Source organism: Ambystoma mexicanum, chromosome 6p (assembly GCF_040938575.1).
Source record: "Ambystoma mexicanum isolate Mex_15411 chromosome 6p, UKY_AmexF1_1, whole genome shotgun sequence".
Lineage (NCBI taxonomy): Eukaryota > Metazoa > Chordata > Amphibia > Caudata > Ambystomatidae > Ambystoma > Ambystoma mexicanum.
Window position 1 is genome coordinate 165,118,467 of NC_090935.1, and position 24,654 is coordinate 165,143,120.

The window sequence follows — 24,654 nt, forward strand, 5'->3', positions numbered from 1 at the left end:
CCTCCACCAGGCCCCCACCCATGTCTCCCACCACCCCCACCCCCCGGCAGTGCAGGGTCACCCTCCACCAGGCCCCCACTCATGTCCCCCTGCACCCCCACCCCCCAGCATCCAGGGTCACCCTCCACCAGGCCCCCACTCATGTCTCCCACCACCCCCACCCCCCAGCATCCAGGGTCACCCTCCAGCAGGCCCCCACTCATGTCTCCCACCACCCCACCCCCAGCATCCAGGGTCACCCTCCACCAGGCCCCCACTCATGTCTCCCACCACCCCCACCCCCCAGCATCCAGGGTCACCCTCCACCAGGCCCCCACTCATGTCTCCCACCACCCCCAACCCCCAGCAGTGCAGGGGCAGCCTCCACCAGGCCCCCACTCATGTCTCCCACCACCCCCACCCCCTGGCAGTGCAGGGTCACCCTCCACCAGGCCCCCACTCATGTCCCCCTGCACCCCCACCCCCCAGCATCCAGGGTCACCCTCCACCAGGCCCCCACTCATGTCTCCCACCACCCCCACCCCCCAGCATCCAGGGTCACCCTCCAGCAGGCCCCCACTCATGTCTCCCACCACCCCCACCCCCCAGCATCCAGGGTCACCCTCCACCAGGCCCCCACTCATGTCTCCCACCACCCCCACCCCCTGGCAGTGCAGGGTCACCCTCCACCAGGCCCCCACTCATGTCACCCACCACCCCCACCCCCCGGCAGTGCAGGGTCACCCTCCACCAGGCCCCCACTTATGTCTCCCACCACCCCCACCCCCCAGCAGTGCAGGGGCAGCCTCCAGCAGGCCCCCACTCATGTCTCCCACCACCCCCACCCTCCAGCATCCAGGGTCACCCTCCACCAGGCCCCCACTTATGTCTCCCACCACCCCCACCCCCCAGCAGTGCAGGGTCACCCTCCAGCAGGTGCTCACAATCCCCAATCATGTGCGTAATGGACAGCCTCCACATCCAAAAAGCCCTACCAAGTAACCCATTCACCCACATGGAAATGGAAATCACATGTCACACCCCCAATGTTCATGAAGCTAATGAACCCATGTCCGTCACACACAATGGTTGCAATATAATGGGAAAACACACAACATGACATGCATGAAACCAATGAGATGACACCACACAGTGAAGTATGCTAACTAAATTGTATTAAAAAAAATTAAGAATGCAAAAGAAAGAAAAATTACTACAATGTGAATGAGAACAAAAAACATGCATGTCCGTATAAAAAACTACCAAGTGTCCATGAGCCCAACTGAACAAAGGAAACCTACTAAAAAAACCTACCTAAAAATCAACTATATACAAAAAGTGGAGCAGTGTCCGTCGACTCCAAATCATAATTCGAAAGAAAGGAAACCTAAAACTAAATAACTATATACAAAGGCGGCGGGCTAGTCCAGCGGCTCACTCCGTGGTGTCCCGGGCCAGGGCATCATCGAACTCCTGTTCGATGTCCCGGAGGCGGTCCAGTTCCATGGCCCCGAGGGTCCGCAGGGACGACGCTGTGTCCTCCTCCAACCCCCTGCGGATTGCCTCGAGGCACTCGGCCCGCCTCAGGGCCCTCCGCATGGAGTTCTCCGCCCTGACCATTGTGAGCCGCGCCTCTTCCGCCCGCCGCCGCTCCGCACCTATGGCGTGGCCCAACCGCTGCCACACGGAAGACACTCTCTGTCCTGGGTCCCCCTGCCCTCCGGCCGATGTCCGCCCCTCCGATGTTGAAAGCCCCGAGCCTTCATGGCTCCCACCATGTTGCTGCTGCTGCTGCTCTGCCTCTGCCCGTGCACTGCCTCCTGCTGCCTGCACATCCTCCGCCGGCTGGGGTGCACTTGTTGATGTGGCCACCCCTGCTGGACCTCCGACTCCCGACTGTGGCAGGGATGCCTCCTCCACCAGCCTGGCCGCACCGTCAGAGGCAGCTCCACAGGGCACCCAGGTGACTGATGGGTGGGAAGATGGCACAGAGGACGACTGGCGCGTAGGGGGTCCAGTTGAGGAGGGGGTCGGAGCAAGCCCCATCAGACCGAGGAATCCGGCCTGGGTGACCTGTCCCAGCAGGCTGACGTGGTCAACGAGCCATTCGAGATGACGTGCAGTCTCTCCATGAAAAGACTGCAGGTCACCTCGCATGGCCCGTTGACGCAACGCCACACCAGCCAGGACAGGCTCAACCCGGACCTGGATGGCCACGTCCGCAGGCAGAGGAAGGCCAGTTGACGTTAGCTCATCCCCTGCCTGAAAACGGGTCTGGACGTAGGCATCCCTGCTGGTGCAAGATGATGCAGGGACAGGATCGGGGACAGGATTGCACACAGGCACCTCCGCGGCCGCCTGTGCTGCCTCCTGTCCCTGGTCCTGCACTGCACCACTAGCACCAGTGGGATCCCCACCTCCAGACCCCGTCTCTGGTGCTTGCGCGGCCCCCTCCTCCACCAAACCCCCCACCAACCTGGATGACTCTGTGCCATCTTCCCCTGTTGGGCCCTGTGGGGTCCCAGCTGCCCCTTCTGCTGCCGAGGAGTCCAACTGCAACCTCCGCCTCTTGGACCTCCCCCCGGCAGCTGCAGCCTGGGACGCGGCACCGGACTCCTCACTCCCCGACGAGATGACAACACGGGAGGGGAGCCGGGCCTTGCGTCTCCGGCTGGCGGTCGGATCCCCGCCGCTGTGCTCCACAGCACCTTCTCCGCCCTCTTCATCAGTTGACGCTGCAGACAGGGAGAAACAAAACACAGGCATCAGGGCACTGTACAATGGACACATACACGCATGACAGTTGCACATGAGTGGCATTGGCAAACCTCAGACATGTCATCACAATCCCCAACACACATGTCATTGCAACTGGCACACATGAGCCATACCACAGCCATTTTGCAACTGCCACCCCCATCCCTACACCTACAACAGCATCAGCAGCCAAAGGGGAGCCAGACATCACATGCAACACAGGAAGTGCACCACACATGTACACACACCACCACACTTGCATGCATGTCTACACCTCTGCCAAGTGTCGCACTGTTCAGACGGGCATCCATGTCACATCTGCCAATCAGGCTTCCACATACCGCTGTCACATGCATCCATGTAGCATCACTGTTGCACCCTTGACAAATACACACACATGCACATGTACACAGTGCTCATACATGCAGCCGAAAACAACATACATGCCTGACATCACGGACATGTCTACTTACATACACATTCATCCAAACATGTGTGCACGCACAACTGCATTTGCCATGCAAGCCCACACACACAAGCACCATCCATGTCTCACACATTAGAGCCCTCGCATGTGTCAGCCCCACGGCCCTGTACACCCCCACCCATACTCCACCCCATACAAACAGATGTGCAACCGGCACAATGGGGAATGATCACCACACGCCCTGCTCAAAACCAGGATGCATGTACACTCACCGCTCGACTCCAGACGGCTCTGCTTCTCTAGGACCTGGACGTGGAGCGCTGGGGATATGCGTTCCAGGACCCCCATCTGTTCTTCCGACAAGTGGCCCCGGCGCCCCTTGGCATCCGCTGCCTTCAAGAGGCGCCGGGCCTTGTTCAGGGTCCTGGACCTGAAGTCCTCCCAGCGCTTCCTGACATGTTGTAAGTCCCGGACTGCCACCCCCTCCGCGTTGATGGCAGTCACGATGTCAGTCCAGATCCGAGTCCGTCCTTCCTTGTCGGCGCGGGAACTTCCAAAGAGGGCATCATACTGCCCCAGGACTTGCTCCACCAGGACACCAACTTCGGTGGCACTGAAGCTGGTGCCCCTCTGCCTCTCTGGCCGGGGGTTGTCAGTGGTCACAGATGTTGTATGCCCCGACATGACAACCCCAGAGGCAGGAGTCTGTGGGCAACTGGGTCCTGGGGCTGGGCTGTGGAGCGATGGTATTCCAGTCGGGAGTCTTCGGTTCCAGCAGGGGTGGTCACAGCAACAGCACCCCTGGCTGATGTGCAGGCAGCAAATGGCAGTGCACGTGAGCAGCAGGCAGTCAGGCAGCAGCAGATGGCAGGTGGGAGCGTGCTCGGGGCTCTGGGGGGGCAGTAGTTCGGCCTTCTGGGCAGGAGCGTGGTCTTCCGTGTGCTTACGCGTGGCCAGCTTGGTACGGAGTGAATTGGCACGTGAAAACCCTGCACGTCAGCGTGAAAACCGAGGAAAGGCCCTTAGCGCGTAAGCGCGTCAGCACGCATACGCGAATCCATTGGACCAAAGGCCCTCAGCGCGTAAGCGCGTCAGCACGCATACGCGAATCCATTGGACCAAAGGCCCTCAGCGCGTAAGCGCGTCTGTGACATGACCCGCACGGGTGTTTCCCACACACCACGTGATGACAGAGCACATGTGGAAAGACTGCACGTCAGAGTCTCATCGCGTGTAATTGGACAGCACGTCAGAGTCTCATCGCGTGTAATTGGACAAAAGTGCGTGTACACGCGATTGGCCTATGTACGTGTATATGAGGTGTGCGCGGACACTTACACACGCAAGTACGTCAGCGCACCTGTATCCAGGTGTGCGCGCCAATTTCCACACGCTATTGTACTGGGCACTGGATTGGAGGGGTGCGCGGGTCACACGCTCGCCTACAACACGCGCAACGCATTAATTTGCGCGCTAACAAAATAACTAGCTCAGACCCAGGATGAACATACCGTTCCTAGCAGCAGTGGGCGTGGCCTACCAAAGGAGGAGGAGGAGGATAGTCAGGGCCAGAATATTCACACCCAGAACCAGCCTTTTCGGGATGCCTGATGACCAGGTGCATGGGAGGTACAGGTTTCCACCACACATCATACTGGACCTGGTGAGTGAGTGGGAGGACGACCTCACATCACCCACCCTGTGCTCCCAAGCACTCAGCCCCCTGGAGAAGGTCCTCAATGTACTGCACTTCTTAGCCACTGGATCATTTCAGCGGACAAGTGCCATTGTGGGTGGTGTATCACAGGCCACCCAGTCACGGTGCCTACACCAGGTCTTGAACATCATCACTGCACGCCCATCAGTCCGCAGGCACATATACCTGCCCAGAACACCTGCAGAAAGGCATGCTGCCGCCCTGGATTTCTACGCTGTGGCACGATTCCCCAAAGTGCTAGGTGCCATTGACTGCACCCATGTGGCTCTACGTCCCCCCAGGGCATCTGAGCACATCTATAGGAACCGCAAGCACTGGCATTCCATCAACGTGCAGGTAGTATGTAATGCCAAGGGAATCATCACCTCACTATATGCCAACTATCCTGGGTCAACCCACGACAGCTTCATTTACCGAATGTCCACCCTGAGCCGGGACCTAGAAGCTGGCCGGCATGGCTATACATGGCTGCTTGGTGAGTATGAACGCCACTGCACATGCATGCATGTCAGATACTGAGCAAGGTCACAACCCCACCAATGATACCAATCACAACCTCCACAGGGGACAGTGCCTACCCTCTCAGCCCCCACATGATGACGTCAATTCGGAACCCCACCACGCCACCCCAGGTAAGATATAACGCAGCCCACATTACAACCCGGGGCATAGTGGAGCGCACATTTGGGGTGCTGAAGTCACGCTTTCGCTCCCTTGACCGTTCTGGTGGTCAGCTGTTGTACGCTCCCCCAGTAGTGTGCAGGATCATAGTGGCAGCATGTGTCCTGCACAACGTTGCAACACGCCGGGGCCTGGCCGTGGACATGGTGGTGCCCCCCCATCCCCAACCACATGCACAGCCGCTGCGCATGGGAGGGGAAAGGGCACGGGGGAGGCAGCCCGTACACAGCTAGTGGCTAATTACTTCACATAGAAATCACACCCCTGTGGAGTGCACACTGCCCTGGCACATTCCATCTGACAATCAATGATGACTCAACCTGACACTGATCCTGAATGTCTGGAGAAAGAACCGTGAAAACCATATCAGCCTGAGATTGTTCACCTGGAAGTGTCACAATGTGTGCATCCCTACCCACACTGACACCACCAATGCAGTTTTGTGAAGTTACTAATTCAAGCAGCTGAAATGAATACCCACTTGCAAAATGCAACAAGAGGACAGTGCCATGTCAGCCAACCCAACCCCAGCACCGCCACACGACACACCGTGCCATGTCATGCTATTTGCACGTACACAAATTAATCCCCACAACATGACACTAGTGTCACAATGTACGGTGTCCCTATTAGAAACTTGCAACACCTGAAATGCTCACAGTAATGCCGGACCAACAACAAACTTGAGCACGTACTACCATTAACATGACATCACTAATGTATAATATTATGAGTCTCACCACCTGGAAATGACTGCACTCCCACCACTACCAACTGTGCAGTGTTGGCGCCTGTAGAGTTGTAGGTGCACTGCTGCCAACATGGACCACATCTCCAGACTAGAGGTCCTTGTGTAGACATGAGGAAGGGACCTGCAAATTAGGAGGAAGACACAGAAGATGAGTTACACATCAATGCAACATGCAGTGTACAACACAACAGCAGTATGCACTAGGAATGTATACACAGTATTGACTACAGACTGCCCACACAGCTCATGGGAGTCCAACGTCACTGTGTAATTCACTGTCACTTGGGCACACCCTTTGCAAGCCCATGGAAACGGGAAGCAGGAGGGGTGTGTGTGACTCAAACCCAAGCATCTGAACCAAATACATTACAAGCCTGCATGTGCCCAGCCACAATGCAGCGTATGCCCACAGGAACCACGGAAGCCAACAAATTGTCCCAAAAAAATTGGGAATAAAAGAAATAAAAATTAAAATAAAATTTTTTTAAAAAAAAAATCAAAAATGGCCATTGAAGGGCCCGGGGGGGGGGGGGGTTGGGGAGGCCACCCAGGAGGTCCGAGGACAGGATGCACACCAGAACCCACCTGCGTGGATCCCGGGAAAATAAAACACCTCCATGGGCTCATGGCCCACACGGCTACCCTATTGTGGGAGTATCACTGCTGTCGCTATTATCACCCTGTGCAGCTGCATCCGGAGGTGGTTGCACTATGGGAGGCAGCCCACGCAAGGCCCTAGTCTGCTCCTCCATGGCTGCAAGCATGCGGGTGTGGTAGGTCTGGTTCTGGAGGATGAGTGTGCGGAGGTCCCCATGCAACAACTCACGGGATGCCCGGACCTCCGCCCTCGTTGCCTGCATCTCAGCTGAGAGCGTACGGGTGAGACGCTCCAGCTGCTGTTCTGTCCTTTGGTGTGTTGAAGCCTCAAGCTCAACAAGAGTCGTCCTGAGGTGAAGGAGCTCCTGCCTCAGGGCTTCCCTGTGGCCCTGGGACTCAATGGAGATGGCCTCCTGCAGAGTCGCCAGTGCCGCCCGCCTGTCCCTGTTGGACCCCAACATGTCCTCCCTGTGTGACTGGCAGATGGAGTCGGTTGCCTGCTTTAGTCGCTCCATCAGCCTTTCAGGGGGGACAATGGAAGTGGCCACCCTATCCATGGCCTGAGCCATCATCTTGGATGATGCTGCCTGTTGGGTTGCCATACCGTAAATGGATTGCTCCCATGCGGTATTGCCAGGTGGCGTACGACCACCACGTCGGCGGGCACCACACCTGTCTGGGGCAAGGCAAACTGCGCCTTGCTGTGCCGGCACTGCCTGAGGCTGCAGGACTGCATTCCCCCTCTGATCTGCTGGCCCAGGAACAGGATCATATGTCGCGGAGTGTGACCCTGCATCCGTAACCACCAAAGGCGTAGCTGCCAACACTGACATCCCCATTGAGGGTTCTGACCCTGGTGCAGGTGGGTGAGACAGAACAGAATCCCTCCCTGGAACACTCACCTGCGACGGCACGTATGTCTCATCCGAAAAAACACCTGAGTACAGCTCGGGGGAGGTGCAGCCAGAGACACCCCTTGAGAGCAGGACCTGCAGCACTTGTGGGTTCTCACCCACCACCACACCACGTCCCTCACTGGTGGTTGGTCGGCCCTCGGGCCCCTCCTGGGTCAGCACCATCTCCACAACCCCAGCAGTATCAGGTGCGTCTTCCCCTGCAAAGACATAAAAACAAAGAAATGGAAACAGGCATTAGCACCATGGCACACAATGAGGGCTGAGAAGCAAGAGAAACAGTACTTGTTTGACACATGTCCCACATGACTAATACCCTCCCATGCATGCAGCTTCACTGCGTATGAAGGGCAGGCAAATGGCACACACTGATGACACCAAGATTGGAGATGAACACATTTTCTGCATGCTGCCTGGCAGTGGCATCACACATTGGCCTGTGATTGGCAGGTGAAACACACATGCCATCAGACAGATGGCATGTACCATTGCTGTTGAGTGAAGATGGAGAGGAGGGCAGCACCTATGCATACTGTCCAGTTCCCGCATGTAATAGCTTTTCTAATTCTAACAGGTCAGATTCTTCACCTGGAGCTGCCAGTCCGAAATGGTGCAATTGCACAGGGACATGTTTGAACAAATGATATCCAGGTAACTAAGTCACTCAACTTTACCATAGCCATGTCAGACATGTGACTAGAGGACTGCGACATGCCTAGTAAAAGTGGTGGAATGGTAAATATCTGACTAAATGAACAGTGCTAAATGTTCCAACAATGTTGTGGCAAGGTGACACTTCAAGGGCAACTGGCGTGCAGTTGGACTACATGTCTACTGTTGGCAGAAGGGATACTGCTATGGCCAAATGCAGCTGTGCTGGATGTATTGCATGAAGCACATGGATGACCCATACGACTCAGGCGCACACACTCTCACCTGGCACACAAGCAGAAGCCCTCACACACACCATGCACATGGATGACACACACATGCATGTGCACTCACCGGACAATGCCTCGTAATCAGGGAGATCTCCCACGCCTTGGATCTGTTCCTCCGTGACGTAGGTCCCAGCGACTGACTCATGTGGAGTGAGTTCCATGTCTACAACTGGAGACCCACCTCCAGTCACTAGAGTTGCGGCATGACTTGAGGCCAGCTTACTCTTTGCCCTGCGCTTTAGGTCATTCCAGCGCTTATAGCAATCATTGGCTGTGCGCCTCACGATTCCAAGGGCACTTACGATGTCCGCAACGGTCTGCCAGTGTGCCTGGCGTTGTGCAGGTGTGGTCTTGGATCCTGCAACAATGACCATCTCGTTATCATGTCCGGACACATACTCGACAAGTGCATTCAGTTCGTCATCCGTGAAGCTGGGCTTCCTGGACGGGCCGGACTGTGTAGCCGTGTCTGGGGCATCAGCCTGTGCCGGACGAGCACTCTTCCTCTTCCGCTTGGAAGGTGGTGGTGATCCTGAGTGTCCTGCGCCGCTCTGGACACTAGGGGCAGGAGCCCTGGTGGACTCTGTATCAGGAGTGTGGGATTGCACACTCAGCATGGGAGTTGGTGCAGGCATTGGCTCTAGTGTGATGGTGTCAGGGGGAATATCAGCAGCATGGACTAGGACCGACACTGTCCTGGCTGGGTGTGTGAGGGCTGGGGTGGATGGAGCCGCAGCTGCCCCTGCAGCCTCTCCGCCCTGCCTACTTGGTGCAGCAGATGACCTTGCTGCCCCAGATGCACGTGGCATGGTGACATCAATGTGCACCAGCGCACGTGTCATAGGCCTGCTGACCTGGAAGTCAGCCATGGAGTCAGCCAGGTCTGGTGCCACAATGGGCTGGTCCAACAAGGGCTGAGCATGGATGGTGTCAGCCACATCAGCCTCAACGGGAGGGGGGGGGGGATTATGGGTGCCCTTGACTGGTCCTCCACACATGGGGGGACAGGCTCACCCTGCAAGTAACGACCACGTCCCCTACCGGATCCACCACGGCCACCACTTGTGGCTCTTCCACCTTTGCCACCCTTACGGAATCCTCGCCTCCCAACCATGGCACTGATGTTGATGTGCGTATGGGAGTGGCTGTCAAATATTGTCCTGGGCAATTGGGGGTCAAAGGGGTTGGGTACCAGATGGTAATTGTACCCTAGTGCTCTTGCAAGGCTGATTGTAACCCCTGGGGAAAGATGACGGGTCACGCTACGCACAGGAGCCCCAAAAAAGGGAGATGACGTGCACGCAACCCCTCCTAGACCACGTGTGCAGAAAGAAAATCCTGCACTACGCTGTGGCACCCAGTAACACAAGTATGAACGTATGCGTGTCACACGCAGCCTAGAATGACCTCTGAAGGGGTAGGCTACACACGGGGCAAGCACAGATGTTAGATACGTGCGTGACTCACCGTCTGCCAGGTAAAAGAGCGTGAAAAAGGAGCGCATTTGGTTGGCAACACCCCCGCCAAAAGAAGATTTGTACGCTGTCTGAGGAGACAGGACAACAGTAGAAGGGAACACTGTTTGAGGGAACAGGCCCAGGTAAACCAGTAAAAGAGAAAAAATAGAAATATCTGTCAGAGGTAACAGGGAATACGAACTTGAAACGCCGTGAAGTAAATCGCGTGTGAACCGACAAGAAGTACAGAATTCACCCACTCGCTCTCCACGAAAAGCACGTACAAGGAAATGGTGTTCTACGCGTACCTTTTATACAGGCCCACACGTTCAACGTCACTTACGCGGCGTGTACGCGCTAGGGCCATTTGCACCAATTACACGCTTTGTGACTTATGCGTGTACGGCCATTTGCACCAATTACACGCTTTGTGACTTATGCGTGTACGGCCATTTCCACCAATTACACGCTTTGTGACTTATGCGTGTACGGCCATTTCCACCAATTACACGCTTTGTGACTTATGCGTGTACGGCCATTTCCACCAATCACACGCGATGAGACTCTGACGTGCAGTCTTTCCACGTGTGCTCTGTCATCACGTGCTGTGTGGGAAACACCCGTGCGGGTCACGTCACAGACGCGCTTACGCGCTGAGGGCCTTTGGTCCAATAGAATCGCGTATGCGTGCTGACGCGCTTACGCGCTAAGGGCCTTTCCTCGGTTTTCACGCTGACGTGCAGGATTTTCACGTGCCAATTCACTCCGTACCAAGCTGGCCACGCGTAAGCACACGGAAGACCACGCTCCTGCCCAGAAGGCCGAACTACTGCCCCCCAGAGCCCCGAGCATGCTCCCACCTGCTATCTGCTGCTGCCTGACTGCCTGCTGCCCACGTGCACTGCCATTTGCTGCCTGCACATCAGCCAGGGGTGCTGTTGCTGTGACCACCCCTGCTGGAACAGAAGTCTCCCGACTGGAATTCCATCGCTCCACAGCCCAGCCCCAGGACCCAGTTGCCCACCCACTCCTGCCTCTGGGGTTGTCATGTCGGGGCTAACACCATCTGTGACCACTGACAACCCCCGGCCAGAGAGGCAGAGGGGCACCAGCTTCAGTGCCACCGAAGTTGGTGTCCTGGTGGAGCAAGTCCTGGGGCAGTATGATGCCCTCTTTGGAAGTTCCCGCGCCGACAAGGAAGGACGGACTCGGATCTGGACTGACATCGTGACTGCCATCAACGCGGAGGGGGTGGCAGTCCGGGACTTACAACATGTCAGGAAGCGCTGGGAGGACTTCAGGTCCAGGACCCTGAACAAGGCCCGGCGCCTCTTGAAGGCAGCGGATGCCAAGGGGCAGATGGGGGTCCTGGAACGCATATCCCCAGCGCTCCACGTCCAGGTCCTAGAGAAGCAGAGCCGTCTGGAGTCGAGCGGTGAGTGAGTGTACATGCATCCTGGTTGTGAGCAGGGCGTGTGGTGATCATTCGCCATTGTGCCGGTTGCACATCTGTTTGTATGGGGTGGAGTATGGGTGGGGGTGTACAGGGCCGTGGGGCTGACACATGCGAGGGCTGTAATGTGTGAGACATGGATGGTGCTTGTGTGTGTGGGCTTGCATGGCAAATGCAGTTGTGCGTGCACACATGTTTGGATGTATGTGTATGTAAGTAGACATGTCCGTGATGTCAGGCATGTGTGTTGTTTTCGACTGCATGTATGAGCACTGTGCACATGTGCATGTGTGTGTATTTGACAAGGGTGCAACAGTGATGCTACATGGATGCATGTGACAGCGGTATGTGGAAGCCTGATTGGCAGATGTGACATGGATGCCCGTCTGAACAGTGCGACACTTGGCAGAGGTGTAGACATGCATGCAAGTGTGGTGGTGTGTGTACATGTGTGGTGCACTTCCTGTGTTGCATGTGATGTCTGGCTCCCCTTTGGCTGCTGATGCTGTTGTATGTGTAGGGATGGTGCTGGCAGTTGCGATATGGCTGTGGTATGGCTCATGTGTGCCAGTTGCAATGACATGTGTGTTGGGGATTGTGATGACATGTCTGAGGTTTGCCAATGCCACTCATGTGCAACTGTCATGCGTGTATGTGTCCATTGTACAGTGCCCTGATGCCTGTGTTTTGTTTCTCCCTGTCTGCAGCGTCAACTGATGAAGAGGGCGGAGAAGGTGCTGTGGTGCACAGCGGCGGGGATCCGACCGCCAGCCGGAGACGCAAGGCCCGGCTCCCCTCCCGTGTTGTCATCTCATCGGGGAGTGAGGAGTCCGGTGCCGCGTCCCAGGCCGCAGCTGCCGGGGGGAGGTCCAAGAGGCGGAGGTTGCAGTTGGACTCCTCGGCAGCAGAAGGGGCAGCTGGGACCCCACAGGGCCCAACAGCGGAAGATGGCACAGAGTAATCCAGGTTGGTGGGGGGTTTGGTGGAGGAGGGGGCCGCGCAAGCACCAGAGACAGGGTCTGGAGCTGGGGATCCCACTGGTGCTAGTGGTGCAGTGCAGGACCAGGGACAGGAGGCAGCACAGGCGGCCGCGGAGGTGCCTGTGTGCAATCCTGTCCCCGATCCTGTCCCTGCATCATCTTGCACCAGCAGGGATGCCTACGTCCAGACCCGTTTTCAGGCAGGGGATGAGCTGACGTCAACTGGCCTTCCTCTGCCTGCGGACGTGGCCATCCAGGTCCGGGTTGAGCCTGTCCTGGCTGGTGTGGCGTTGCGTCAACGGGCCATGCGAGGTGACCTGCAGTCTTTTCATGGAGAGACTGCACGTCATCTCGAATGGCTCGTTGACCACGTCAGCCTGCTGGGACAGGTCACCCAGGCCGGATTCCGCTGTCTGATGGGGCTTGCTCCGACCCCCTCCTCAACTGGACCCCCTACGCGCCAGTCGTCCTCTTTGCCATCTTCCCACCCATCAGTCACCTGGGTGCCCTGTGGAGCTGCCTCTGACAGTGCGGCCAGGCTGGTGGAGGAGGCATCCCTGCCACAGTCGGGAGTCGGAGGTTCAGCAGGGGTGGCCACATCAACAAGTGCACCCCAGCCGGCGGAGGATGTGCAGGCAGCAGGAGGCAGTGCACGGGCAGAGGCAGAGCAGCAGCAGCAGCAAGATGGTGGGAGACATGAAGGCTCGGGGCTTTCAACATCGGAGGGGCAGGCATCGGCCGGAGGGCAGGGGGACCCAGGACAGAGAGTGTCTTCCGTGTGGCAGCGGTTGGGCCACGCCATAGGTGCGGAGCGGCGGCGGGTGGAGAGGCGCGGCTCACAATGGTCAGGGCGGAGAACTCCATGCGAATGGCCCTGAGGCGGGCCGAGTGCCTCGAGGCAATCCGCAGGGGGTTGGAGGAGGACACAGCGTCGTCCCTGCGGACCCTCGGGGCCATGGAACTGGACCGCCTCCGGGACATCGAACAGGAGTTCGATGATGCCCTGGCCCGGGACACCACAGAGTGAGCCGCTGGACTTGCCCGCCGCCTTTGTATATAGTTCTTTAGTTTTAGGTTTCCTTTCGTTCTTATTATGATTTGGAGTCGACGGACACTGCTCCACTTTTTGTATATAGTTGATATTTAGGTAGGTTTTTTAGGAGGTTTCCTTAGTTCAGTTGTGATGATGGACCCTTGTTATTTTTGTACATAGTTCTTTGTTGCATGGAGAGTTTTTACATTTCACTTTGGACAACATTTTTTGGATTTGATTTTCTACTTTTGTGTTTTTATGCGGACATGCAGCTTATTTTTTCACATTTACATTGTAGTTATTTTTCTTTCTTTACCATTCGTATTTTTGTCCAATACATTTTTTTTTCCATTGTTCACTGTGTGGTTTCATCTCATTGGTTTCATGCATGTCATGTTGTGTGTTTTCCCATTCAATTGGAAAATATGTGTGTGACGGACATGGGTTCATTTGCTTCATGAACATTGGGGGTGTAACATGTGTTTTCATTTCCATGTGGGTGAATGGGTTACTTGGTAGGGCTTTTTGGCTGTGGAGGCTGACCATTACGCACATGATTGGGGATTGTGAGGACCTGGTGGGGGCTGCACATGGTGGCAGGGGGGTGGGGGTGGTGGGAGACATGAGTGGGGGCCTGGTGGAGGGTGACCCTGCACTGCCGGGGGGTGGGGGTGCAGGGGGACATGAGTGGGGGCCTGGTGGAGGGTGACCCTGCACTGCCGGGGGGTGGTGGTGGTGGGAGACATGAGTGGGGGCCTGGTGGAGGGTGACCCTGGATGCTGGGGTGTGGGGGTGCAGGGGGACATGAGTGGGGGCCTGGTGGAGGTTGACCCTGCACTGCTGGGGGGTGGGGGTGGTGGGAGACATGAGTGGGGGCCTGGTGGGGGCTGCCCATGGTGGCAGGGGGGTGGGGGTGGTGGGAGACATGAGTGGGGGCCTGGTGGAGGCTGCCCCTGCACTGCCGGGGGGTGGGGGTGCAGGGGGACATGAGTGGGGGCCTGGTGGAGGTTGACCCTGCACTGCTGGGGGGTGGGGGTGGTGGGAGACATGAGTGGGGGCCTGGTGGGGGCTGCCCATGGTGGCAGGGGGGTGGGGGTGGTGGGAGACATGAGTGGGGGCCTGGTGGAGGCTGCCCCTGCACTGCCGGGGGGTGGGGGTGCAGGGGGACATGAGTGGGGGCCTGGTGGAGGTTGACCCTGCACTGCTGGGGGGTGGGGGTGGTGGGAGACATGAGTGGGGGCCTGGTGGGGGCTGCCCATGGTGGCAGGGGGGTGGGGGTGGTGGGAGACATGAGTGGGGGCCTGGTGGAGGCTGCCCCTGCACTGCTGGGGGGTGGGGGTGGTGGGAGACATGAGTGGGGGCCTGGTGGAGGGTGACCCTGCACTGCCGGGGGGTGGGGGTGCAGGGGGACATGAGTGGGGGCCTGGTGGAGGGTGACGCTGCACTGCTGGGGGGTGGGGGTGGTGGGAGACATGCATTGTTGATCAGTAGTGCAAGGTGACATGTGGGTTGGCTGGGGGGCATGCCCATGGTGAATGGGCTGCCTGCGGGACATGAGCAGGGGTGCAGGGTAGTCCCCCGTGGTGTGGGCTGCCTGCAGGGGCCGTGGAGGTTGTTGAGCGTACACCTGGGAGGAGCCACACGGCCAATTCACGTGTAGTACTCCCCAGAACCCCTGAAATACACATTCCCTGCTGGTATCGCGTGTGGAACTTCCCGCGCAGCCCTGAAATACACGTACCCTGCTCGCACTGGGACTATCGCGTGAGGGAGTTCACGCGAACCCCTGTAATACACATAGCCCGCTCCCCCAGGCCCGATCGCGTGAAAAAATTCACGCGAACCCCTGAAATACACGTAGCCCGCTCCCCCAGGCCCGATCGCGTGAGTAAGTTCACGCGAACCCCTGTAATACACGTAGCACGCTCCCCCAGGCCCGATCGCGTGAGAAACTTCACGCGAACCCCTGAAATACACGTACCCTGCTGTAATCGCATGTGGAACTTCCCGCGCACCCCTGAAATTCACATACCTTGCTCGCACTGGCCCAATCGCGTGTGTAACTTCCCGCGCACCTCTGAAATACACGTACCCTGCTCGCACTGGGACTATCGCGTGTGGAACTTGCCGCGCACCCCTGAGATACACGTACCCTGCTCGTACTGGGACTATCGCGTGTGGAACTTCCCGCGCACCCCTGAAATAGACGTACCCTGCTCGCACTGGGACTGTCGTGTGTGGAACTTCCCGCGCACCCCTGAAATACACGTACCCTGCTCGCCCTGGGACTATCGCGTGTGTAACTTACCGCGCACCCCTGAAATACACGTACCCTGCTCGCACTGGGACTATCGCGTGTGGAACTTCCCGCGCACCCCTGAAATACACGTACCCTGCTCGCCCTGGGACTATCGCGTGTGGAACTTCCCGCGCACCCCTGAAATACACGTACCCTGCTCGTACTTGGACTGTCGCGTGTGGAACTTCCCGCGCACCCCTGAAATACACGTACCCTGCTCGCCCTGGGACTATCGCGTGTGTAACTTACCGCGCACCCCTGAAATACACGTACCCTGCTCGCACTGGGACTATCGCGTGTGGAACTTCCCGCGCACCCCTGAAATACACGTACCCTGCTCGCCCTGGGACTATCGCGTGTGGAACTTCCCGCGCACCCCTGAAATACACGTACCCTGCTCGTACTGGGACTATCGCGTGTGGAACTTCCCGCGCACCCCTGAAATACACGTACACTGCTCGTACTGGGACTATCGCGTGTGTAACTTCCCGCGCACCCCTGAAATACACGTACCCTGCTCGTACTGGGACTATCGCGTGTGGAACTTCCCGCGCACCCCTGAAATACACGTACCCTGCTCGCCCTGGGACTGTCGCGTGTGGAACTTCCCGCGCACCCCTGAAATACACGTACCCTGCTCGCCCTGGGACTATCGCGTGTGTAACTTCCCGTGCACCCCTGAAATACACGTACCCTGCTCGCCCTGGGACTATCGCGTGTGGAACTTCCCGCGCACGCCTGAAATACACGTACCCTGCTCGCCCTGGGACTATCGCGTGTGTAACTTCCCGTGCACCCCTGAAATACACGTACCCTGCTCGCCCTGGGACTATCGCGTGTGGAACTTCCCGCGCACGCCTGAAATACACGTACCCTGCTCGCACTGGGACTATCGCGTGTGGAACTTCCCGCGCACCCCTGAAATACACGTACCCTGCTCGCACTGGGACTATCGCGTGTGGAACTTCCCGCGCACCCCTGAAATACACGTACCCTGCTCGCCCTGGGACTATCGCGTGTGGAACTTCCCGCGCACCCCTGAAATACACGTACCCTGCTCGCCCTGGGACTATCGCGTGTGGAACTTCCCGCGCACCCCTGAAATACACGTACCCTGCTCGCACTGGGACTATCGCGTGTGGAACTTACCGCGCACCCCTGAAATACACGTTCCCCGCTTGGTGTTTGCTGTTTGCCAGCCCGGTGAACTGGTCCAGGGTTAGCGCAGCCCTTTGCGATGATTTCGCGTTTTTGATGGCTTTTCCTTGCGCGAGGGCGTTCTTCGGGGCGTTACTGGCGCTGCTGCAGGGTCGCTGCGATTCTCTGCGCCACGTCTGGTTTGGGAGCCTAGTATCCATGAATACGCTGTGCGCGGAAATCGGTTTTAGCGCACGTGCCTGGCGCAGTCAATCGCACGCGGACACTCTGCGCCAGCCGCTTGCGACACTTTTCTGCGAAATTCTATGAATTACCCTGTAAATGTTTGCGTTGTGTAATAAGACCAAGTCCTATGTTTGACATGAAGATTAAAGGATTACTCGCACCAACAAGTCAGATCCGCGGGCGTACATTGAATACAATGTTGTTTAAATACTGAATGTGAGCACTTGTTGAATTACATTGTATAAAACATGTACTAAGGCTTAATGTCAAATTCTAAGATACACTGTTGCCATTGTGACTTGTTGTTTTATAAATTAGACGTAATCCACATGCATATAGTTGGACTAACTAGAGGCGAACTCGGCACGAACCCTAGACCGAGAATAATTAACTTGCAGAGGGGCGGGACATTGCGATTGAGAATTGTATAAAAGATGGGACTATGTAGACGTCCAGTACCTCTCACTATTCACACCGAGAGGGCTGGTATTCGTTGTGATGTACTGAGGGCTAGATAGTTATCTGATACTTTGTTCCTTTGTAGACTGTACAGTTATTTGAATAAAGATCTGAGAATCTTTATAAGTCTGTGTTTGGTGTATTTCCTTTTGGTGGTACTCAGCCTCGATATTTCTCTTTTGCTTTTACATATAGAGGGAACATTCCATTCCATAGACAATTAAAATGAGCCTCCCATGATAGAGGGGGAAATAACAGACCATGACTGTAAAGGAATGAAATGGACCCTTGCTCTACTTTTCACTAAATAAACAAAAAGCACGCAGTGAGGAGTAGCTAGACGTGTGTACAGGAAATATCAACCATTCAACTTAATCCAAAATAAACACCTTTCAACTACACAGCACTAAACATTACAAAAGCCAAGGTTAAAACCCTCTCCAAGCCGAGGGCGACGTTACTCACACCAAATGTCAAGGAACGGGAGGGAAGAAATTCCACCATACGATTTGTGACCAACTACGACAAAGATAGCCACAAAAAACAGCACATTTTGAAGAAAAATTGGGCAATGTTACTCTTGGACCCAGACATCAAATACAACCTGACACTGTATCCCAGCATCTCTTTCAGCAGAGCACCAACTCTATGCAACATTATGAGCCCTTCCTTCATGCCACACCAAAATTTAACTGCCACAAATTGGCTTAGAACAGGGACTCCCATAGGATTCACCAAATGTGGCTCTTGTCGAATGTGTACATATGCCCAGAAAACAATAACTACCAGTTTCAAAGACTGTCAAGAGTACAAAATCATGGAACACAGTAATTGCATATCTAAATATGTAATCTATGCTATCATCTGTGTTTGTGAGAAAATCTACATTGGAACCACAATCAGGGAGGTGCGCGTCAAAATCAGAGAGCATCTGAATAACATACACTCCCAAGACCCCCAGCTACCATTGGCCAATCATTGACAGAAGTACCAATCACTAGACGATGAGAAAGATCTGCTTCATTGGACTACGAACCGTGAAATGCGGACCAAGGGGCGGCAACAGGGAGCGCAAGCTCAGCCAGGAAGAAGTGAAATTAATATGTCATTTCAGATGTGTTAAGAATGGGCTAAACACAGATCATGATTTCAATGTCTTTTTAAAAATGACTTTATTCCAAGCACCAGCCCACAATGGAATATCACCCACCCTCAAACCTATCACCCCGAACAATAGGGCGCCACCACAATCAATCCCCCAAGGGGCCTTCCCAAACATGTCCAAAGCACCAGAATGGCTTATTTTCAACACAAGATGCGTTTCAAACTCAGCCAACTACAATGACACCCCATATGTGTGCCACCAAAACTGTTAGACAAGTGTTTACCCGGTGATTTAAGCACAATAGCCCCACCCAGATCCCCCACTAGTGCAGAACACTGCTCTAATGATGTAATGGGACATCCCCCATTGACTCTCTAACGACACTTAATGTTAATTCAGAACACTGCTCCAATAACCATGCCCCAACGTGGTGAGGTGTTTGGAGATCACTTCACTAACTCTCCACGGCACATGCGCACCCATAGAAATTCGTTTACATGGGTCCTCAGGACCACAACATAGTATTTCCCATGTCGCTCATGCGCACTTGGAAATCTCTCTAACAGGCTCTGAATCAAGGCGCATGGGCTCAGACCGAGCACTAATCAGCAGCTGGTGCGTACAAGTAGGCACTTTACACAGGGTGGGAGCAAGATCCCTCCAAGCACAACAGCTCTGCTGGGACTGTAACAACATGCTTAGGTTAAACCAAGACCCAGAACTGGGACACAATACGAAAATTCCAACCCCAAAGGGACTCGACTAGAGGCAACACCCCCCATCCTACAACCTAAATCTTGCTCAAGTTCGAAACACATGTCTCCTGACCACCACAGACTATGTGTCTATATTGTAATAGAAATCTCACTGTAAAACATTGCATTTAGTGTGGGAACCAATTCATATACAGATTTCTCACATCAAAGAATTGCGAGGTGACCAGGACTGTCTATCTATATCTACAGACGGCCTCATCACGAGTTGGGCGGTATTAGCCCTAACGCCAACCCCCCCCGGTGCTATTAGCACCGGATCATGGGTTTGGCGGTAATGGAATTCCCCATTCCCTACTGAGCCCATTCGGGAATGCCCCATTCCCCATTGGGCTCAATGGGGAATTTTCGCGCTCTTACCGCCGGTGGATTTCCCGCAGGCGGTAATAGCACAAATTTTCAGCGGATTTCCCCCCAGCTCAGAGCTGGGGAGAAATCAGCCAAAGCCCTGATTTGGCGGAACCTTAAATCCAGCAGTAATAGCGCAACCGCCGGATTTAAGGGTTACCGCCAAACTCGTGATGAGGCCCTAAGTCTCATTTCTACGTGCCTTGCCGGTCCTAAGGCTCAGCAGAAGCCTTTTTGGTGGAGGTCCCCCACTTCAGGCTGACTCGAGTTGTGGGGCGGTCTTTGTTGGTTGCGGCTGCTGTCCTCCGGGATTCTTTTCTTCTAGCCCTCCGGAGAATTGACGACTACATGCCCTTCATCCCTCAAGGCCTACCTATTTTAGCTCTCTTCATTTATACTTGATTAGGCAGCACTTTATATGTTTGAAATAAAAAATAAAATAAAGAAGCAGTTAGAAAAGATGAGCGCTCAATGGCAAGACGTAAAGTATTCTCTGTAAGAAGCATACTGAAGAACGAATGTGGCCTGTTTCTCGGATAGAGAAATATCAACTTTTGTCAGTAGCTTGTGTTCAGTGGCTTGGCTGAATGGCTGGGGGGGGGAGGTAGAATCACAGTACATGCTCCGGAATGGTGGGGCTGTTTCTTGAGATTATTCATTTGCCCTGGGTACAGAGAATACAACTTGTGCTGGATGCTTTCATCGAGTTTCTGGAGCAAAAGTCAGACTACAATTATGTGGAGGGAATCTTTCCAGGTTCTTCAGTATTTCTTATTGTCTCGGGAAGATTACCATTAGCTTTTGTTGGGGCCAGTCCTAAAAGAGCCCAAGGGACAGCTGGGATCAGTGGAGTAACTTTTGCTGAAAATGTTGGGGGGGACATGACATCTAAATGAAAGGGGCCCCTGCCAAATGAGTTGGACAAAATGGTGACACAATGGTGTGCCACAAACGTTTGGGGGGACGACATGCCTGGGGTAGGTCACATGAGGTTACATTTCTACTGTCTCCTTTCTCTTTTTATCATTATCATTATTATTATGGTTTTTATTGAGTGCAAACCTAGCTTGGAGAAGCAATGGAGCACTTTACAGAGGTATACAACAATACAGATACATAACTCAGCGCTTTACAGAGGTATTCAATAGTACAGATCAGATTTACAGAGGTATACAACCATACAGATGCACAACATAGCGCTTAAAGAGGTATAAATCAGTACAGATACATAGCAGAGTGCTTTTCAGAGGTAACAACAGAGCAGATATAATGCATGGGTGAGGATACAGAGCGACACAGAGGCAGGGTACAGCTGTACAGGCTGGTGGGAAGGAGAGGGGTGGGCAGCATCTAGCGAGTCAGGTGACTTGACGGGCGACGTGACAGCCTGGGTCTTGGGGTGGAGAGACTCCTTGAAGAGGTGAGTCTTGAGTTCTTTTCTGAATTGTTGGAGCGTGTGGGCGAGTTTGATGCCGACGGGGAGGTGGTTTCATAGTTTTGGGGCGTAGGCAGAGAATACTCGTTTTCTGGTCCTTTCCTTTTTGCAGCGGCGGATTTCAAGCCTGCAGTTTCTCTTAGTTAGCTGCTCCTCTATTTTCCTAACAATGGGTTCACCGACGGGCCTTATTGGCAATACAAAGGGCCCGATTAAGAGTTTGGTGGTATTACCAGTCGTAATACTCCCAAACTCAGTTACTGTTACCTTATGCAGCAGCACGGTGAGGTGAGGCACCGACTCAGCTGCTATTTTTTTTAAGTCTGTGAAAAATACAGGGAGGGGGTTCAGTGGCGTGTCCAGCTTCTTTTGACCTGGGTGGCCCAAATGGTGCACTGACTTATGCAGGGGTGGCATAAAGTAGGGGCGCACACACACATAGTGATCGTAGTTTAGGATAAAGGGGTGACACCTGAGGTGGACAATCAGATTCCAGGGGTTGCACGTGCCACCGCAGGCCACTCCCTGGACACGCCACTAAGGGGAGTGCATCCATGGGCACCTTTGTGCCCCCTCGCACAGAACTAAGTAGGGATGAAAAGGATCTATAATGGCGGGGTTACCTGTGTTCTGAAATAATGAAGGGGGGATATAATTCAAAACCAGAGAAAAAGCCATCTGTTCGCATTGAAATAGCCATTCTCGGGGGGATAGCTCAGGGGCAACGTGCTCACCTTGGAAGCAAGACGACATGGAGCCACACAGGTTTGATCCTCGGGTCCACGCTTAGAAACCTCTGTGTATTAAGCGCGTTATAAACAACCTATCATATTATACCATTTGGGTGCTTTGAAACACAAATCACTTGATGTATAAGCAAGCACCTTACAAATGCACAATAAAATAAAAAATAAATACATACATGTGCTGGACTTGCCGCGAGATGCACGTCATTGCAATGGCTCGGATCAGAAAGAGCGCGCAGTCCCTCACGGTCACGCTCCAAATTTCAATGTGAATATAGATGATCATCAAGATTCGGAAGCACGCCCCCTAAGGGCCCTTTCCGAAACGGCGTCACTATAAGCAGGGATTTTAATGAATCTTAAGTCCCTGCTGACACCTGCCTGCATATCTGCGTACACATCTGGAAAGCCGCATTGATCGGATTTAAAAATATCGGCGCGTCTCCTCTGCCAAGGTCAGCTCTGTGGGCCGGGCCGGCCACCCGCGATAAGATGGGCCGGGATCAGTGGTAAGGAGAGGACGGAGGCCGCAGCCGCCTCGCCGAGCCTCCAAGAGGCGAAATACACACGATAAGAGCGCTCTCCATCATTTAAATTCCATATCCGGAAAGGAGTTGAATTCAGCAGAACCTGAAAAGTTTGCTTAACGCTAATAAATGTCAGTACACCCCATAAAAGTATCATCAGCACGTGACGCCCTCCTGAGCTCAGCCCCACCCTTCATTGGTTTATAATTGTACTGGACTGCATAACTTGTGGTGCCCAAGGCACTTGTGCAGTGCCATCGATTCGGTTACATTAAAATAGGTTTTTGGTCAACCTCGCTGCAAAGTCAGCATTCTCTCTTCTTTTTCCTCCAGATATGAGTGCTATACAAATAAACAATTACAAATACAACAACCTTGTGCTTTCTTTTGCATTTCTTCTGTTCTTGGAGTCGTGTGAGTTTGTGTTCATATTGATTTGGGCCACATGTGATTGCTCTGACGATATCTCGGGCGTTTGATCCCACATAACAGGTTTTATGACGAGCCCCAATTGGACACAACTTTCTCTTCTAATCCTTTTTGGTTGTGGCTATTGTGTTGCATTTACAACTAGGAGGGAGATGACCTCAGGGGGGACACACAATTTCAAATGCGTGTTTGGCTACTTAACCACACATTGCCCGTGGCCATGCTAATCCTCATGCCTGTTCCCGCCCAATACCTGCCACTCTCCACGCAAAACACGACATTCTGGGGTCTTCCTGAGCTATCCTTTTTCAAGCAGTGACATCAAACGTTGGCCTGCCAGTGTCATTTCTAAGTAGTCTGCTGACAGCTAATGCTTTAGTTGTAACTGATCTCATAACCAACCCACTTCATGTACATATGCGCCAGGTACTGCTATTGTATGCCGACGTAATAACACCATCTTCCAGATTTTGCCATGTTATGATAAGGTACTACCGTTATGGTGTTGCCTGGAAAAGACTTATTCCATGCCTACACCAAAGTCAAAACTGTTGGCTTTACCAATACTTTGAATTCCCCATTCACTAAGCTGTTCCACGCCATCAACTCTTTTTAAATGATTGTTCTTAATTATTACTCCCCAATCACCTGCTTGTGAGTTATTTTGTTTTGCAGTTTATACATTATTTGTTATATTTTCTTTTTGAATAATTACTTCTGGTTCACATTTAGCTGTTTCTTCCTTTATAATGTTTGTCCTATTCCTGAAGTGTGTCTTACTTATCTATTTGTGTGTCCCTGTTTGATGGGATTGATGCAACAGTGCCCCTTTCTTAGTGAGGGAAGATGTTGTGAGAGATATTACAAACGATATATTTCGGACAAAATGTTTGCCAAGTGCCATTATTAGAACAATATTTGTACAGACTTGGCAGTATAGAGCGTAGACTGACATGTACTTGCTGACAGATTGACTGACTGACTCACTCATTCACACACTCACTCGGCACTATCTCACTCACCATCTAATTCACTCACCCAATCCTTAGAGCCAGCGGTAGGCATGGGCCACCTCGGCAGCTGCCCAGAGAGCCAGTGGGTGCAGTTACAGCAACACTGCTCTTCACTCAAGTCTCAACAGCAGCAGTGGATAGGCTGCTGAGTCTACATAGGACCCCAGAGCTGTGCAATGCTGCCTCGCCTTCATGTGTAGAGGAGTTCCTTGTCTGACAGGAGGACCTATATACGATATTCAAAAAGAAGGTGTATTAAACAGGTGTCTGCACCACAAAACAGGACAAGAAGAACCAATGATATATCAAATTATCACGTTAAAAGGTATATTTATTAATTAAATGTATAGAGTAAAAACTCCTAAAATGATCAAATTTCATAAAACTCAATATCAAAAACGATTCATAAAACATGTAAAACATACACTTTACAAGACACAAGGAAAACAC